Source organism: Chinchilla lanigera, unplaced genomic scaffold (assembly GCF_000276665.1).
Source record: "Chinchilla lanigera isolate Chin_1 unplaced genomic scaffold, ChiLan1.0 scaffold00092, whole genome shotgun sequence".
In the NCBI taxonomy this organism is placed as follows: domain Eukaryota; kingdom Metazoa; phylum Chordata; class Mammalia; order Rodentia; family Chinchillidae; genus Chinchilla; species Chinchilla lanigera.
The window spans coordinates 4,519,768-4,535,202 of NW_004955493.1; positions in this window are offsets into that span (position 1 = coordinate 4,519,768).

The following is a 15,435-nucleotide window of genomic DNA, read 5'->3' on the forward strand; positions in this document are numbered from 1 at the left end:
ACACACAGAAAGTTTTCTCCCTATGTGTTATAACCTAAGAGAAATTTCCACATAAATTGCTGAAAATAAAGTTAAAATTTGATGCTTTAATAGATCAGACACTACGAGGGCATTTTGTGCACAGGGGGCAGAGCTGCGTTGTGGAAGCAGGCCTTCCTGCTTGCTGATCCCTACTCAGCCACTTCAGGTGAGAACAGTGCTCAGAGCTAGTTACCAGGGAGTCAACACTGGATGTTCTCCACTGCCTACTGCATCTCCAAACTTACTTTAGGGGAAAAGAAACAACTTTTTTTGCCCCCAAAAGCCCAGAGTATATTAGAAAGTGTGTGTGTTGGTTTGGGTGTTATTGTGCAAAGTGAAACAATACAATAAAGGACACATATTTTATGTGATTATTTATTATAGTCACCCAGAGAACAATATACAAAAGAGTGCAGGAAATCTGTCCACACACTAAGACCAAGAATCCAGCTGAGGTCCTGGATCCCATAGAAATGTCTTGCATGAGTCCAGCTGAAGACCTCGAGCTCATAACAATGCCTCCCACGAGTCCAACTGGAGGCCCAGAGCCCACGACAACATCTCATGCAGGCCTGTTTCATGGATCTGCACCGGGAAGGCCCAAAGGTCAGTGGTGGAATCTAGGAAGTCTGTGCCAGCAGGATGAAGGATCTGTGCCAGCAGGCTGAGGGATCTGCACTGGAGCCAGGAAGCGATGCTCAGAAGAACCAGAGCTCCTCCAAAGGTCCCACAGCCATCCTCAGCAACTGTGAGGTCCTGAGTTGCTCTGATGATCAAGATGGGCGAGTTCCCATCAGGGAAGCCAACAGAGCAAGCTTCTCTAGCAGACCGGCAGTGCACCATCTTCCCCTCCGGAGCCAGGAAGCGATGCTCAAAGTGAGGACCAGAGCTCCCCCAAAGTGAACCAAAGCCATTCTCAGTGCCAACGAGGTCCCGAGCTCCTCGAAGGATGAAAACAGCCAAGTTCATCAGGAAGCCAGCACGACGAGCTCCTCCAAAACAACCAACGGCTCCTTACAGCTTCCACCAGCTCCAACAGCCTTTCTCCACTCCCAGCAGCCTCTTTAGTTCCCCAAAGCCTTCGTTCTTCTTCTCCAGGTCTGCCTTTTATGCTGCTGGCAAAGGTTCCCAGGTGGGCCTCCTACACCCAGCACTACACTCAGTTCAGCTGGAGGTTATAAGTTGACCACCAGTTATAAATCCAATACAGTGTGCATTTTAGACAATAAACCAGCAAATACTGAAATTGTCTTTTATGACATGTAAAATTTTTTTATTTATATTATCTTAATTCTCAGAAGAAAGGATGGTTGTACCTTCTTCTCCCTGTCTCAGCTGAGAAAAAAAGCTGAAGGAGCCAACTGTAATGTGTTATTTCTAGACTACATAAAGAAATGATACAACCTGGACTTGAACTCAGAAATTGTACTTATAACCACCGATCTTAAACCTTGGGGAACCATTGCCCGTCTGAGAATCTAAATGAAGCTGTTCTCATTCTGCCAGAGTTCCTAAGAAGATAAAATGTAAACTCATAGTCATTAGTGTCCGTTTTTATCACCATAGGGAGGAGTCCACCCAAAAAAAATTGCAGAGTTGAGACATGAAGAGAGATTGTTGGTGACATTGCTCAGAGCTTCTGGATCCAGTCTTGCCAAATGCTATTACTCCTAACATTAGGTTCACAAGCAATGAATGCTTGTTTTGTCTTTTGTCAGTAAGAATTAAGAGGATTGGAGTGAGAATTGAGAATAACCCTGATATATACCAGTCCACCCCACCCCATCCCCAATGTGGTTCTCAAACTCGGCTGCAAAGAAAAAAATAATTAGGGAGCTTTATTGAAAGAAATACAGATTTCCCACAACATTTTATTTCTGTCCATGGAGCTCAAATGTGGACCCAGGTATGTGAATATGTACTACTGTTAGCTTCTTACCCTGCATCTTCCTCCTTTTCTCTGGTCCTAGTCGCATGTCATTTTCAGTCTGACCATGGTCTGCATCTTCCTGGGCTATTTATAGAAAACTTGCCCTGGATTTTCTCATAGGCAGATAGGTTTGGGTGTAACTAATATGCCACTCTGTAATGGGATTATTGCTGCCTGACGTTTGAAAAAAAAAAAAAAGCCATCCACGCTGGGCCCCTTGTTTCTTTATCTGTAATAGAAAGAGGAAGAGTCAGAGGAATTTTAAATGCTCTTCAAACTCTATAAGCTTTGCCACCGTGGCCATCATGGCGGTTCCTTTGTCCTGGCGCCTTCCTCCCCCTGTGCGCATGCGCACACTCATATATGTGGCCTATTGCGAACAGGCGCCGCTGGGAAATACACCTCCGAGGCCTTGGCCCACTTTTCGCAGCACACTCTCGCCTCCATTGCAAGCAGTGACAGGTGCGAGCTGAGAAAGATACAGGCCCTGTTTGAAGAACCGTGATAAGAGAAGCTGGGAGACAGGCTGAGGAGAAGAAATAGAAATATTGATCTCAGGAGCTGACAGGTTTCACTGAAAGATCCGATGGTAGGCAAGGGGGAGCCCAGACTGAACAGTTTACGCTTTCCCCGTGCAGAATCCAACTGCAGCAGAATCTTGATTAAAACACATTTCTTGGGCTCACCATATTGCAAATTCTAGGCTCCCATCCTATTCCCGATACCGACTGCCGGTGAAGTTGGAGGGGCTTGTGGCTCCTCGAGCTACACCTGCTCTTTTATGTGTTTGCGTCCTTGCCTGGCAGCTTTATTTCCTGCCCCCTTCCGAGCCCCGTGAACCGCTGTCCCCCATCTTTTAAGACTCGGGTCAAGCAGACTTTGTCTGTGAACCTGCTGGATTGCCCCAGGCAGACTTGTCAGTCTTTTCCTCCCCTGGGCTTCAAAGGCCTCGTCTAGGTCTAGTGACTTCTTTCCTCTGTGTTGTAATTATTTGTTCACGTATCCCTCCCACTAAGAGAGGTCAGCTCTACATGCCCAGGATATAGGTTAGTGATTTCTTACTGAATAAATGAGCAGAAGAACAGTCTGCAGGTCAAGTAAGTAGGAGGAACTCTGCATTGCAGTTGCTGGACTGTAGACTAAGATGAGCTACTGGAAATCTGTTTAAAGCATGTCACATACACCTGGGCAAGTAAGATTTACCCTTTCCTATAGCCTTCCCTGTAAACTTCCTTGACAACAGTGGTTTTTCATCTTGAGTTTCTGCAAGAATGATCTGGAGGCCAGTTAAAATACACATTACTGCCTCCCCTTGCCCCTGGAAATGTAGTAGGTTGGGGGTTGGGGCTGGTTATCTATATTTCTGACAAGTTCTCAGATAATGCTCATATTGCAGGTCTGGGGATCACACTTGAGAATTGCTGTATTTGATGTTGTTACTCTACCTTAGGGTCTTTTAAATGGGTAGGGCTGTTGCTTCTGCACCAGATTTCTGCCTAGCACTGAGTCTTTTGAATTCCTGTGCTGGCTCCTTGTCACGTCACATTTCCTTAGACTGGAAATCCCACCTACTCAGCTGTAGTAGGGGGGAAAACTTAACTGCATCTGAAAAGGCTGGAATTAACCCTTTCTTAGTATGGGAGAACTGACTAACTAGAGAACTAAGATCAAAATAAAATAAAATTTGGGAAGAGATGCAGGAGGCACATTGAAATTTAAGAATTCCATTTGGATTTTAGCAAAAAATCATTGAATATTTAGATATTTAGGATGTTCTCTAACTGAGTGGTTCTCACCCATGGGTGACAAGTACTAGGAAGGTTTAACTGAAGGCTTGTGAACTGGTTCCACTTCATACAAAAAGCATCAGATTCAATGTTTTAAAGTGACCCAGGTCACTTTAAAGAAAGGTTGCTTCTCTAGGAAGCCAGGAGTGGACATTTCTGCTAGTAGCCTTTTATTTTCCAGACCCTCCAAACTTTGATGCCTGACCTTAGACATTTTTTATGAGCACACTTTTGTGCACCTGATCCACTCTTGCCTTTATGCTCACCGTGAGAACCTTCCAAACAGGAAATCCAAGCCCAAGAGAGGTGCCTCTTCTTTCCTGGGCTGTCTTACTTCATAGATATATTGTTGGTGAGACTCAGAAACATGGAAAGAAGCTATCTCCCAGATCCCTTATCAAATCAACCATGCCAGCCTCTCCTTTTGTCTCAGTCCACCCTGTTAGTTAATTTTATTTCCAAAGTAACACTGCATTTTGAAACTGTCTTATACACCTATGTGCTTAATTATATTCTCTCTCTCTCCCTCCCTCCTTCCCTCCTATAATGTAAGCTCCATGATAGACGTCCTCCTCTACCTTGTTCACCATTGTCTTAATCTGCTTGAACTACCACAATAAAAAAAAAAATCACAAACCATGTAAACAGCAGAGCTTTATTTTCTCACAGTTCTGGAGGCTGGAAGTCCATGATTAGTCCAATAGTTTGGCCACATTCTGATGAGGGCTGTCTTTTCACCTTGTACATAGCTAGCATCTTGTTATGTTCATATATGACCTTTCTTTTGTGTGCATGGAGAGAGAGAGAGACAGACAGACAGACAGACAGAGACAGAGACAGAGACAGAGACAGAGAAGGCCATGAGAGATCATGAGAACACTTGGTATTTCTTCTTCTAAAGTTACTAATTCCATTGGATAGAGATGGGCCCCCATGACCTGAATATCCTCAAATGCCTCAACTACAAATATCATCACACTGGGAGTTAAGGCTTTGCAACCTGAACTTCAGGGGAATGCATGCAGTCTGCAACAATCACGCATTAGCAGTACCCAGCACAATACCTGCAGTATTGTAGTTACTGAGTACCTACCTGTGGAATGAATTGATTCAGGAATCCCAAAGCTTATCTTCATCAAAGAAGGTCTTGTGGACAACTAGAATCTCAATTCTTGCAGAGAAGACTAAAACTTGAAGCCTCAACTAAAATATTACTTCTTTCTCCTTCATATTCCCAACATACAGCTCAGATTCCTCAATGTTCAATGCCAAAAAGGTGGCCAATGGTGAATATTCTACCTTTACCTTCTAAAGCCTGGTCTCCAGAATGTCTTGTCATGCAAGAGCTTTCTTCTTACCTATGCAGCAATTTTTGAGAGGAGTTGGGGGTTTTGAAATGTCCTTTTAGTTCAGATCCACTTGATATGCATGAAAGAAAACATTTTTAAAAGCAATCAAAAAGTGTGTGTGTGTGTTTGTAGGTGTAGGTATATTTCTAATTTTGAATGTTTGTGTCAAATGTATAAGAAAAATATGATAATAAAGAAAGGATAGTTTGCGTGATTGGAAGAATCAGTTATTTAGAGTCTATTTCATTGTAGGCAAGAAAAGGTTATTACTGAATGAATGAGTGAATGAATGAGGCCATAAAAATGAAAAATTGGTAGTTCTTTACAATATATCAAAAAGAAAGAGGAATGAGAAGGAAGACTTGTAGATGAGGGAGACTTGATCTGAGAGGTCAGGATGGAAGAAAGAGAGACTGCCAGTTCTAGTCCACTGCACCACTGTGCTGATGAGTGTCCTGACCCCTTTCTTCCATTAAAGCCTATCCTATACTAGCTCATGTTCACCTGAAGATAAATACTAGTCTCAACCCTCCTGCAAGTGCCTAGAGCAATTTTTCTACTTTGAGTAGAGTGAAAATAATTAAAAATTCCCCTCATTTCAATGCTCCCTTGGAAGATAACTTTGCCACTCCTCCCATTAAATGTGGGATCAATTTTCCCATCCTTACATCTAGTTTAGTTGTGTAGTTTGCTTTGGTTTGGGGGATATTAGCAAAGGTGATATAGGTGGACACTTAAATAGTGCTTGGGTCCTAGGGTTTACAATCTCTTGATGCTGAAAAATATCATGAGAAGCAGCACAAACTAGCCTGCTATATAATGAAAGTCACATGTCCCTGTTTCCTCCATCGTGTAAGCTAACAGTCTGCCAACCACCACAGAAGAATGAGACAATTCTAGATCACCTAGTTTGTCTCCCAGGTGCCCTAAGATGCCTGGGAGAGTCTAGTTGAGAAGTGACCTCTAGGCTATATCAAAATAAATTCTCACTCAATCCCCATAGTTATGATTGTCACTAAAACCATTAAAGCCTTAGAGATACTTGCTACACAGCAAAGGCTAACTGATGCATCATGCTGGACTTGTATCCTCCATGTGATGAATAGTGGACCATGGGATTAAGTCTGTTAGTATTAGCTTTCTATTTCTGAGCAGCAAATTATCACATGTAGAGGCTGAAGACAAGATGTATGTATTATTTAATAGATCTGGGGTTCAGGCACAACAGTGCTGGGGGCCCTGCCCAGTCTTACAAGGTGCTGCAATAATCAGCTTTCCATCACTGTAACAAAATATTTGACATACATAACTTACAAGAGAAAGGGTTTATTATGGCTCATGGCTTCAGAAGTGTTAGTTCATGGTCACTTGGTTCTCTTCCTTCTGGGTCCAGGGTGTGGCAAAATCATTAGGATGAGGAGCGTATGGTAGAGCAAAGCTGTTAGTTCATGATAGGCAGCAAGGAAAAATAGCTGGAATATATGCCTGTGGGTTTTCTTTTGCTTTTTGTTCCCATCTGGGCTCTCACTCTATTGGAAGGTACCCCACACCTTCAGGGCATGTCTCCTCCTTCCCTTTGCTGCCCCTCATGCCAATCATTTCTGGAAACACCCTCACAGACACACCCAGAAAGGTGATTTATTAATTTCTCAACCCAGTCAAGTTGACAATCAAGATGCAGTTGCAGTATCACTCATCTGGAGGTGAGAGCATATTATCAAGTGAAACAAATAGGATATGCAAACTTAAGTATCACATGGTTTCTCTTATATAAGAACTCAAAATTATAAAGAGCAAAATTTATAAAAGAAAGCAGGTAGGCCCTTCTGAGTATAAAACTGAAGGCTTCAGGTTATTACTAGATAATGTTCAAAGGCTGTCTCAGCTTCTTGACACCATGCTTAGTCACTGGACATGTGGACTGTTATGGGTTGTGTCCAGACATCCCCCAAAGCCTCATACAGTCATAGGTGGAGCTTTTTCAGAGGTGGCTCAATCTTGATGGTGTGACACTGGGATTGACTCATGGTGCAGTGCTAGGATCAAGGGCACTAGAATTAAGGGTCTGTGTTCTACCTGCACTAAGTAGCATGGATAAGCTGTAAGAGGTAGAAGGATCTGTGGTGTTCCCTTTCCTTGTTATGCTACCTTCTGCCAGCCATGAACTGTTTCTCCTCTGTGATGCCTGTCTGCTTTCCCACCCTGGCTTGGGGCCAGGTGATTATGGACTGAAACCTGTACAAACTGGGAGCCAAAAAACCATTCCTCCTTTAACGTTGAGTGTTGGGTATTTTGTCTCAGAGATGAGAATTAACCAATACATGGACTGTTATGGTTTGTGTCTGGATGTCCCCTCAAGGCCTCATGCAGTCATAGGGTGGGCTTCTACAGTTTATGATTGATTCATGATCTAATGTTGGGATTATGGGTGTGAGTGCTACACCCTCCCTGGGGTGGGTAGTTTGCATACAAAGCAAGGGAGGAAAGAGACTGCTTGCCGATGCTCCTCCCTTTTTTCTCTTATTGCTTTTTCTGTCTTCCACCACCATGAACTATTGCCCTTTGTCGTGCCACCCTGCCTTGGAGCCAGCTGGGAATGGACTGAAATCTCCACAAACTGTGAGCTAAATAAGCTTTTCCTTCCTTAATTCTAGGTGTCAGGTATTTTGTCTCCGCAATGAGAGGAAAGTAACTAAGACATGGACTTTCCACCATAACCAGCCCACCATGTAGCTATAGCTTCTTCAGCGCCAAAAGAGAACAACAGCAAGAATAGCACTACAGTTTTAGTACATAATTATGTTCCTGTCACTTGTGTCCTGTCACTTTTGTCACATTGTACTGGTTACAATCAAGTCACAGGTCCCACCGCACTCTAGGGGAAGAGACTGCACAAAGGCATGAGCACCGAGAGGCTGGAATCATTGAGAACCACTTTAGGAACAGTCTGCTCCATTAACTTTAACATAATGATCTGTACCGGGACTTCTGCTTCATTCCTCTGCATTGAACAAACATTGACTGAGTGTTTCCTGTGTGGTAGGGACTGGGGATACAGCAATGAACCAAGCTGTAGAGGGTGGAGTTATGTTGGCAATTTACCACCTACTGGATTTTACTCTGAGAGGAGGAGGAACCATTGAAAATTTTTGAATAAAGGAGAAGCAGGGCCACAGCTATGGCTGCTATATTGATAGAAAGCTTTGAGAAGAAGTTGGGATGCTCTCAGAAGAGATGAATGAAGTATGGATCAGGGCTTGCAGCAGAAGTAAAGAGTGGAGGTGAGGAGTGATCTGTCTCTCAACGAGGAACTCGAAGCTTCTGGGTCTCTTTCTTGCTGGCTTGGTTTATCAACGTTTTAATTCGGGAAGATGGAATTTTTAATGGGGCTCCACTTTGGATGTTTGGAATAACTACATTTTCTTTGCCGTCAGGGCTTGGATTTGCTATTGCTGCTTCTTGAATTCCAGCAACAACACAGTTCAGAGTGGTGGTGAAAGTCTTTGGTATCAAGAAGCTGTGGCATAAAAACGACTGATGACTGGCTGGATGAACATTATTCTCTCATCTACAAAACAGGGGTACTAGTTTCCTAGCAAAGACAAGCAAAATGATGAAATCAAACACCTGGAGGAACAAAATTGGTCTCCTGTTTCTTTTCCAATGCCATCCCTGTCTTACCTTGTCCTTGAGCAAATATGGGTCCTTTTGACAGTTTGGACCTCAATGTAACTGTTATGATGGGATCCTGGGCCAGCGTATGGAAACCACATGGACTGTGGGTGCTTTGGGAAAGTGTTGGCAGCTTTTCCAAGCTTAAATACCCAATCTGCACGCCACCACTTCTTTCCCAAGGGCACATATTGCAAATCCAGCTGCTACTTGACAGAGCTGCCTCTCAGCCCAGAGACAGTGTGAACAGAATGTTTTGGAGAGGTCGAGTGGGGACAGAAAAAGTTACACAAAGTGAAAAAACAAAAGTCTGCTCTTGTCATTCACTTTGGATGGTGCCATAAGCACGAAGGAAATGCTCCAACAAGTGCCCATGTTCCCAATCAACATTTCAAGAAAAGGAAATTTCCAATCAAATTGGAAATACATTGAATTTAAAGTGAATTACATGAGATCATACATTTTTACACACACACCTGGTACTTAAAGGGTTACCTGACTTGTGAACAAGTACAAGAGGGTAAAGAAAATAATTAAAAGTGTAGTTATCAGTGAGAAGCATTTGTTGAGATCTCTTTGGTCCTGTGACTGCGTCAGCAACCTTATAGTATGAAAATGAAGATGTGATATGAACTGTTCTACTCCCTCCCATCACTGAGGTGCTCAAAGAAAACCATAACCTATGGTGTCAGGTTCATTGCTTGAGACTGATTATTACAGAGCAGAAGAAGGCTAATACATTAATCTGTCATATTTTTGATCTCTCACTGGAAACCCAAAGCACATTAAGCATCAAGTAGGAAGGGGTTAATTAGAAAAGACTTTAGCTACCACCTGTATGCCATTAGTGCCAGTCAAATCTATATTTTCATTTCCCTTAATGAGTTTAACCAGGCTCATTAGGGTTACAAATAATTAGACATGGGAGTTTATTATGGGGAACAAGGGGAGTATACACATCGCTGGTGCCCTAGGTGGGCTATCCTGTGAGTACAAATGAGGATACATTAACACACATACCCCGATTACTCTAACTCTGCGTGCTACCTCATACTGGAAAACTTTGCCATGATTTACTGGGAATTTCACTGGATATCTCAAAGGAGCTTGGGAATGTGTGTATTCATGCTCCTGTGCTCTGGTCACCCCGTTACATCAGTGTGGTAGAAGCATGTCGATTTTCAGGGCCTGCTCTCTACACTTCCTAAAAGGGCCCAGCTTCAAGTTTTCAATTTGGTTTTGGTTTCCATGTCTATTTGACAATAATTCTGTCCCAGTTCTGTGCTTTACTTCTCTTACTTCACCTGCAGAGGCAGCACTGCCTGTGTCCCATACTTTACAAAACATTTCAGCCTTTGGCACACTTCTTCCACAAGTGACGGAGGCCATGCTATGACTTTAATTGTCCCCCCAAAACAGAAACCTTTCTCCCTATCTTTATTCAAATCATTCTTGGAACACCAATCCATATCAGTGGGTACTGAACATTGGAGGATGCAGTGGGGAATTGTTCAGAGGTACAGATCCAAGGCATTTGAGTTCCAGCTGCAGCTCAGGCAGAATTGCCCGCTATGTTGAGAAACCAGCTGCCCCTCTAGAATACACAGGAACACCATTTCGAATTCATCAGCACCTCAGGCTCTCGTTAATCACTGGAGTCAAATTTCTCCATCTCTCATGGTGCTATTTCTTCTGGGGATCTGATATAACTCTAATACGCATTGCACACTGACTCTCAGCTTTGTTATACTCCTAGATATCCTCTGAGGTATCTACACTTCTATCCTATCTTCAGTGTCTCCATCTCTTATGTGAATTTCCCACAAGAAATAATCTATCTGAATCATTTATTCTCCACTATAGTCAGTTAGTCACCATGCAATATAGCACGTCTGTATGGGGAAGAATTCCCACATTGGGTCATAACATTTACTACTAATCTAAGAGCAAACAAATCCTAATGCTGTCAGCTATAGCCATAGTTCAAAGTACTGATAGACATGCATAAAGTTTGCCTATGGTCTGGCTGCTAGGAAGGACCATGTAGGTGTAAGAGGCATCCCGAGATTCATAAACTCTTCCCCAATTTAGCCAAACTCCAACCTTAGGCAGTCAACCTTCTCCTACATATATCCACATTATGAACATTTCAAACTTCATACTGAAACAAATTCTTCATCATCTTCAGAATCCTTTCTTTCCCCTGTGTACTTTTAGTTCCATAGCGCAGAAACTATAGCTCTTTCTCCTTCCTTCATCAAATGCATTCAGTATTCCTAGTTCATACCTATTTATCTCTCAAATACATCTGGGGGTTCTTCCTTGAGTTTAAGACCTCATTATTCCATATTTGATCTCTTTTAAAAGTATCTATCTCAACAGATATTGTGAAAGGGAAAGACACTGCTCAAAAGGAAAGAACAACTGGGATGAGGAAAAGAGAAAAGGAAGACGGAAGAAAGGGAAAATATATGTGTATACACAAGACAGCTAAGATAATTGTACTACCAATTTCTATTGGTTTATTGAGAGGAACAGTTAATGTTGAATTGTTTGATCAGTCTTACATGCCTATATCTGGTTACCTGAGTAACCAATTTGAAGATAACCTGAAATACAACAACCATTAATAATTTCCTACCACCTTGTTTGAAATTCTGTACCTTTTTATTGTTTTTGGTTTACTTATTTATTTATTTATTTTAAAGAGAGCAGTACATGAGAAACAAACAAAGAAATAGAACAGTAGAAGCATGCCAGTATCACAAACATAAACAAATCAAAGCAAGAACATTCAAAGTGATACAGGGTCTGAAGACAAAATAATACGAATCAACAGTGGTTGTTACATTGCATATCGCTATCCTCAACTACATTGCTCAGATTACCAGATGTAAGAATGAAAGACTGCTCAAACCATTAAAGAGAATAAGAAAATAATTCTTTGAGAAAATATTAGACACCATACAGAGTTTCACTAGACAAAATGATAGGAGTTCACCATTGTAATTCCACTGCATATTGTTACCTTCAAATCAGTTGCTCAGAGCACCAGACACAAGCATGCAAAATCAATCTTTTTATTGTTTTTGTATTTTGTGTATGTGTTTGTTTTTGTTATTTTCTTTTTGTTTTCTCTTTAAAATTAAAAAAAAATTAAAAATATATCTCATCTTGCCGATTTCAGTCCAGTTTAAAGCATGTACAAGTGCCGTTAAACTTGTATATAAATTTCTTCGTTTGATATGCCTTTTCCTGTACCGAAAAAGTCTGTCATTCTGTGCTTGACCAGTCTTTGCTAGTCCTTTAAATGTGGCAGAAATATCCCCTCTTCTGTAAGGAGTTCCCTAGCATTCTCCCGTCTAAGCCAATCAGAGCCCCAATCCTTTGCAGTGAATCCACCTCTTTATAAAAACTTCTATTATAGAACTCAGATATTGAACATACTGATTTATATCCACATATGACTCCTTGCACTGGGGGGGGCATGTTAAGGAGAATGTGAGACTGTACAATATTTACAAGGTTTATCTCATTGAAACTTAGATTAAGGAACTACTAGGCACTTCTCTGCAAACTAGCTCTAAAATTAACCTGAGCTGAAGTCACAATACTTCATTGAGTCTGTCCCCCTTTCCCGTCATTATGATAGTCTTTCTCATGGAACATCAAGCAGTGGAAAGGTAGTCATATGGCAGGTGTGGAACAAGGCATTCATCTTCCTTCTGCCTCAATAGAATAAAAAGGAGGGGAAGTTAAGAAGCTGAAACGAATTAAGACATTAAGAAGATTAAACATGAACAAGTTCACTAGAACAGCTCAGAGACCATGAACAGTTCCATAGCCATGACAGCCTAGTGTCCATACAGTGATATCTAAATACCATTGCCCATTCAAAGAATCAGAGAAAATTGGTACCATGATTGCATTGAAGATATGGTCAAAAATTTTCAAGATCACTCTAGAAAGCAAGGAAACTGTCAAGGAAGGACTAGTATTGAGTAAGAGATTTAGATACCAAAATGTATAAGACATTCCTCACCCCACAGCTAAGAATAGGTGAGTTCACACATCAGTAAGAATACCAGCTGCAATGTACTGCAGTGTAAGTACATTTAAATTTATGAATTCATGATAATTCTAAAAAAATAAGTAAGTCATTAATTGTTGGAAAGTGTCAGAGAAGCAATTCATTGTTTTGAAAACTAGTGAATAAAGAGAAGAATTGAGCTTGTATTGTATCTTGATGTGCTTATATTAATTTTGTATTCCAGCTAACAAGCAAAGAAATATAATACAATCCAAATGCCATCATGTTGTACTTAAAGATGTGGTCAAAGATGGTTAACAATGGCTGCTACCTGGACAAGAACGCAGATGAACATAAGTAACCTGTCTTCTAATGGAAGGACACATCTCCCGTGATGATCATGCCAAATACTGAACCTGAGTCTGATCTCATCTCTTAATCTACCCCCTCTGTATGGGAAATAGAGAGGTAGCAGACAACTGGCAAAATTTAGACCATAGAAAACCTCTCAGCAGCTATCTGTACTTTGCTAGCTATCTGTATTTATGTGCATGCCTAATTTATGCTTATCTCTATCTTTGTGTCTCTTTTTATTTTTCTGCCTATGTTCATGTCTGAGTCATTTCAGGCTCTGCATTCATACCTACATAAGTCAATGTTTACCTCTATGTCTGTGTCTTATTTCTTGTCCAAACCTTCTTCTCTATTGCAAAAAGAATAAAAAGGTGATGTATGTATTATAAAAGACAAAAGACATATAACTCAATCGAAATGTGTGCAATTTATTTGGATTCAGATCTATCACACTGTGTAGCAATTTTAAGATAACTAGTGATATATAAATACTAACTAGGAATTTAATGATACCAAGTGACTATGGTATTTTTAAGTGAGATAATTGCATCAAGGTTATGCCATTTTTATGAATGTGTTCTTATGTTCATAGATATATAAAGAAAAATTATTTACATACCATTTTGGATTTTTCAAAAAAATATGTATATGGGGCAAGGGAAAGTGGATTGGGGTGTTTATGGAACTGGATGGAGTTAATTGTTGAAGCATAGTAATGGGTACATGAGGTTTCCTTGTGCTGGCTTCTGTACTTTTGTTTATAATTGGATCTTTTTAAATGTGGAGAAAGTAAACGTATAAGATGATCTTTCCTTTTCACTTTTCCCATGGTTAGTTCCTGTTAGTCCTTAACATCTTGGCTTCATGCTACTTTTCATAGTTGCAATGAACATTGCTCAGTATTGGTACACTACCTGGCAACTGACAAAGCCAGATCCTCTCCCTGAACTTCTTGCAGCTAGGGAGAAGATCACCCTTGCCACCAAACAGATGAACTGCCCCAGATTTCAAATTGAAAGAGGCAGGAACTGTGTAGGTTCAAATCTGTCAGCTACTCAGTATCTCTTAATTAAATTCTATGTCTATTTAATTTGGCCAGGGTGGATTCCATTGCTTATAATTGAAAGCTTTGCTTAAACAAAACTTTCTCTGATTCCAAGGTTAATTCACACTTGCTATAGGTCATCATAAAACCATTTGTTTACATTTCGTACAACCTGACACAGCTCTAATTTACTTGTATGTTTATTAGATTAGAGTGTGTGTTTGTGTGTGTGTTCCTATTCATGTTGCCTACCGAGTGGAATGGCTATGTTTGTTTTGCTCTAGCTTTGTATCTCCTATGTGATGTCCATTTTAGGGCCCTGGCATATTGCACGAGCTCAGTAAGTATCTGTTGAGTGAAGGAAGAAGTGAATGAGAAGAAAAGGAGAACAAGGTTATGATGTGATGCTTATCAGTAACACTTTATACACATTTCCTCCGAGGTACATGGAAGATTGTACTTAACTCTCTTGTGGATCCATATAACTAGTTATGTCAAGTAGTGTGAATAAGAGTCAGGTGTCTCTTTAATATTCACTCTGTTTTACTTCTGCAGTGACCATAATAGCCCTGGGTTCCAAACGATACACTGCAGGAAGGCAGAGTCCATCAGCCTAAGTCCCCCAGTGTGTACGTGTAGTAGAGACTCCAAGATAGATTGCATTAAGCATGCAGATTGAGCAAGAAATAGAAAAAACAAACAAACCTCTTCTGCCATATTGAGACACTAAGATTTGGGGATACTGTTACGTCAACATTACCTAACCTATCCTGACACGTACATGTTGGAGAAAAGAAAGAAAAAACAAGTATAAAAGAGGCAGTAGAGGAATTAGGTGTGTGGGGGTATAAAGAATGAGAAAATATGACAATAGAGAATCCAGTGTGAAGTTGACAAATTCTTGGGCTTGTTTGTGGATGTTTTAGGGATTGAGTGTGAACTCTGCCACTTGATAGCTATGTGATATTGGGTGATGTTAGCTTTCTTAACCTCTGAAGCTTAGTTCTTTCATCTGAAAAGTGGAAAAAAAAAACATACTAACTTTGTGGGGCTTTTGCACAGATAAAAGTGAAGCCAAGTAATCTGTGTGTACATACCTGACCTGGTCTTGTGTGGTGCTTGATGGACCTTGACTGGGTGGGTGAATAGATGCAGAGGCATCACACGTGAAACCAGGGAGGGGCAGCGGTGGAAGGGGCCCTGTGGTTAGAGATTTTCTGATTGCTAAGCAGGCCCATACTCTGCAT